Source organism: Rhinoderma darwinii (assembly GCF_050947455.1).
Source record: "Rhinoderma darwinii isolate aRhiDar2 chromosome 1 unlocalized genomic scaffold, aRhiDar2.hap1 SUPER_1_unloc_1, whole genome shotgun sequence".
Classification (NCBI taxonomy): Eukaryota; Metazoa; Chordata; class Amphibia; order Anura; family Rhinodermatidae; genus Rhinoderma; species Rhinoderma darwinii.
In genome coordinates this window covers 587,501-592,500 of record NW_027461645.1, presented here as the reverse complement: position 1 = coordinate 592,500, position 5,000 = coordinate 587,501, and positions in this window count along the sequence as shown.

Sequence of the window (5,000 nt, the reverse complement as noted above, 5' to 3'; positions counted from 1 at the left end):
AGACGTAGTCGGCAGGATTTGAAACTCCGCGGGGAGACCCCAATGGATTTCTAGTCCATCGCCTTAACCACTCGGCCACGACTACAGATAAAAAAAACTCTGCCCCAAGACCCTGCTGAGCTCAGTAAGTTTATCATTGGAAGCGCAGAGGTTGCTGCTGTCGAAACTAAAGGCATTAACCCCTTCCCGCTCCTTGACGTACTATTACGTCATGGCAGCTGTATCGTTCGCGCTCCATGCCGTAATAGTACGTCTCGGGAGTAACGGCCGTTTCGGCCGTCCTCCCGACACATACAGGAGCTGTGACGCTGCTGTCTTGTTCAGCAGCTGTCACAGCTCCTACAGCGGGGACCGATCGCTGTGTCCCCGCTGATTAACCCCTTAAAAGCCGCGTTCTATAGAGATCGCGGCTTTTTAGGGGTTAAGCTGCCATCGCCGGCCTGCTACGCGATAGCGGCCGGCGATGGTGACTATGGCAACCGGACACCAAACAATGGCGTCCGGCTATGCCATAGACGGAAGCCTAGTGGGTCCTGACAACGTCAGGACCCACTATGCTTGCTGTCAGTGAGTAGCTGACAGTTCTAATACACTGCACTACGCATGTAGTGCAGTGTATTAGAATAGCGATCAGGGCCTCCTGCCCTCATGTCCCCTAGTGGGACAAAGTAATAAAGTAAAAAAAAAGTTAAAAAAAGATGTGTAAAAATAAGAAAATAAAAGTTTTAAAAGTAATAAAAGTAAAAGTCCCACTTTTTCCCTTATCAGGCCTTTATTATTAATAAAAATATATAAACAAACAAATAAACTATACATAATTGGTATCGCCGCGTCCGTAACGGCCTGAACTACAAAATTATTTTGTTATTTATCCCGCACGGTGAACGCCGTAAAAAAAAAAATTAATAAACCGTACCACAATCACAATTGTTTGGTCACTTCACCTCCCAAAAAATGGAATAAAAAGAGATCAAAAAGTCGCATGTACCTAAAAATGGTACTGATGGAAAATACAGTTCGTTACGCAAAAAATAAGTCCTCGCACGGCTTTATTGATTGAAAAATAAAAACGTTATGGCTCTTAGAATAAGGTAACACAAAAAGTGAATGATTGTTTACAAAACGTATTTTATTGTGCAAACGCCATAAGACATAAAAAAAAACTATAAACATCTGGTATCGCCGTGATCGTATCGCCCCGCCGAATAAAGTTAATATATCATTTATAGCGCACGGTGAACGCTGTAAAAAAAAAAGTATACAAAAACAATAGTAGAATTGCTGTTTATTAGTCACCACGCCACCTAAAAATGGAATAAAAACTGATCAAAAAGCCGCATGCACCCCATGAAAACTACAATGGATTCCTCAAGGGGTCTAGTTTCCAAATTGGGGTCACTTTTGGGGGGTTTCCAATGTTTTGGCACCACAAGACCTCTTCAAACCGGACATGGTGCCTAATAAAAAAGAGGGCTCAAAATCCGCTAGGTGCTCCTTTGCTTCGGAGGCCGGTGCTTCAGTCCATTACCGCCCGAGGGCCACATGTGGGATATTTCTCTAAACTGCAGAATCTGGGCAAGAAGTAAAGAGTTGCGTTTCTCTGATAAATCCTTTTGTGTTATAAAAAAAATGGTATAAAAAGAGTAAATGTCACCTCTACTTTGCTCTAAATTTCTGTGAAACACCTAAAGGGTTCATAAACTTTCTAAATGCTGTTGTGAATACTTTGAGGGGTCTAGTTTCTAAAATGGGGTGTTTGATAGGGGTTTCTAATATATGGGCCCCTCAAAGCAACTTCAGAAATGAACTGGAACCTAAAAAAATAAATAAATGAGGCAATACTTCGCTTCTTACATTATACTGATAATGAGCCGTGCCCACTCCGAGATGACCCCAGTTTTGACCGTTTGTATAAACGGAGACCCCTATTAGACCGTTCCAGTGCCCGGTTTTCCCAAGCATACACCCCCGAGAAGTGTTTTTCTATTGATGAGTCCCTGGTACATTTTAAAGGGAGGGTTCAATTCCGCCAGTACCTGCCAGGTAAGAGGGCAAGGTATGGCGTGAAGATGTATAAGCTGCGAGAGTGCATCAGGGTATACCTACAGATTTAGGATATATGAAGGAAAGGCCACCCCCAAACCAGACTGCATCCTGGACTACAATAGGTACATGGGAGGGATGGACTTGTCAAATCAAGTCCTGAAGCCCTACAGCGCCATGCGGTGAGGTATAAGAAGCTGGCCGGGCACATCATACAGATGGCTTTGTACAATGCGTATGTGCTACGTCGATGTGCAGGCCAGAGGGGAACTTTCCTGGAATTTCAAGATCTAATCTTTAGGGTCCAGGAAGGGGGGGCGCATCGTACCAGGGCAACACTTTCCAGGAGAAGGTCCCCAAACCGGTGGAAAGGGAAAGAGTCAAAAGAGGTGCAGAGTCTGCTATAAGAGGGGGATAAGGAAGAACACAATATACCAATGTGACACGTGTCCCGAAAAACCAGGGCTCTGTATAAAAGATTGTTTTAAAATGTATCATACATCCCTTGATTTTCAATTTACCCTGATGCACTCCGCACAGCTTACCCCCCTCATCTTTCCCTTCTGAGCCCTGCCGTATGCCCAGGCAGCTGATAACAGCCACATGTAGGGTATTGTCGTACCCAGGAGAACCCACATTACAATTTAAGGGGTGTATATCTCCGGTGGCGCATGCTGGGCACACTATATTGGACACTGAAATGGCATATACATATCTAAAATTGCAAATCTCACACTGCACCATCTGCTGCGCATTATCTTTTACACAGTACCTGTGGGGTCAAAATGCTCACTACACCTCTAGATGAATGTCTTAAGGGGTGTAGTTTTTAAAATGGGGTCACTTCTCGGGGGTTTCAACTGTACTGGTACCTCAGGGGCTTCTGCACACATGACTTAGCACCAGAAAAGCTCCAGTAGGCCAAATGGTGGTCCTTTCCTTCTGAGCCCTCCCATGGGCCCAAAGGGCAGTTTATCACCACAAATGGGGTATTGCCGCACTAAGGACAAATTGGGCAACAAAATGGGGTATGTTGTTCCTTGTGAAAATAAGAAATTTTGATCAAAAATGACATCTTATTGGAAAAAATATCATTTTTTTCATTTCACAGCCCAATTCAAATAGGTGCTGTGAAAAAACTGTGCGGTCAAAATGATAACAAAAACCATAAATGAATTCCTTGAGGGGTGTAGTTTCCAAAATGGGGTCACTTCTGGTGGGTTTCCATTGCTTTGATACCTCTGGGGCTCTGCAAATGCAACATGGCACCCGAAAACCAATCCAGCAAAATCTGGACTCCAACAAACACATAGCGCTCCTTTCCGTCTGAGCCCTCCCATGGGCCCAAACGGCAGTTTATCACCACAAATGGGGTATTGCCGCACTAAGGACAAATTGGGCAACAAAATGGGGTATGTTGTTCCCTGTGAAAATAAGAAAATTTGATCAAAAATGACATTTTATTGGAAAAAGTATCATTTTTTTCATTTCACAGCCCAATTCAAATAGGTGCTGTGAAAAAACTGTGCGGTCAAAATGATAACAAAAACCATAAATGAATTCCTTGAGGGGTGTAGTTTCCAAAATGGGGTCACTTCTGGTGGGTTTCCATTGCTTTGATACCTCTGGGGCTCTGCAAATGCAACATGGCACCCGAAAACCAATCCAGCAAAATCTGGACTCCAACAAACACATAGCGCTCCTTTCCGTCTGAGCCCTCCCATGGGCCCAAACGGCAGTTTATCACCACAAATGGGGTATTGCCGCACTAAGGACAAATTGGGCAACAAAATGGGGTATGTTGTTCCCTGTGAAAATAAGAAAATTTGAACAAAAATGACATTTTATTGGAAAAAGTATCATTTTTTTCATTTCACAGCCCAATTCAAATAGGTGCTGTGAAAAAACTGTGCGGTCAAAATGATAACAAAAACCATAAATGAATTCCTTGAGGGGTGTAATTTCCAAAATGGGGTCACTTCTGGTGGGTTTCCATTGTTTTGATACCTCAACGCCTCTTCAAACCTGGCATGCTGCCTAAAATATATTCTAATAAAAAAGAGGCCTCAAAATGCACTAGGTGCTTCTTTGCTTCTAGGGCTTGTGTTTTAGTCCACGAGCGCAGTAGGGCCACATGTGGGACATTTCTAAAAACTGCAGAATCTGGACAATACATATTTAGTAGTGTTTCTCTGGTAAAACCTTCTCTGTTACTAAAAAAAAATTGAATAAAATTGAAATTCAGCAGAAAAAATGAAATTTGCAAATTTAATTTCTACTTTGCTTTAATTCCTGTGAAATGCCTGAAGGGTTAAAAAACTTTCTATATGCTGTTTTGAATACTTTGAGGGGTCTAGTTTTTAAAATGGGGTGTTTTATGGGGGTTTCTAACACATAGTCCCCTCAAATCCACTTCAGAACTGAACTGGCACCTTCAAAAAAAGGCTTTTGAAATTTTCTTAAGAATATGAGAAATTGCTGTTTATGTTCTAAGCCTTGTAACGTCCAAGAAAAATAAAAGAATGTTCAAAAAACGATGCCAATCAAAAGTAGACATATGGGAAATGTGAACTAGTAACTATTTTGGGTGGTATAACCGTCTGTTTTTCAAGCAGATGCATTTAAATTCTGAAAAATGCTATTTTTTGTAAATTTTCTCTAAATTTTGCAATTTTTCACAAATAAAGACTGAATATATCGACCAAATTTTACCACGAACATGAAGCCCAAAGTGTCACGAGAAAACAATCTCAGAATCGCTTGGATAGGTTTAAGCATTCCGACGTTATTCCCACATAAAGTGAAATATGTCAGATTTGAAAAATGGGCTCTGAGCCTTAAGGCCCAAACTAGGCTGCGTCCTTAAGGGGTTAAAAGACAGCCAGACTTTGGGTGCTTACAAAACAGCCAGACTTTGTCTCCAGGACAAAAGTAAGGAGGAATTCTGCATCTTTCAG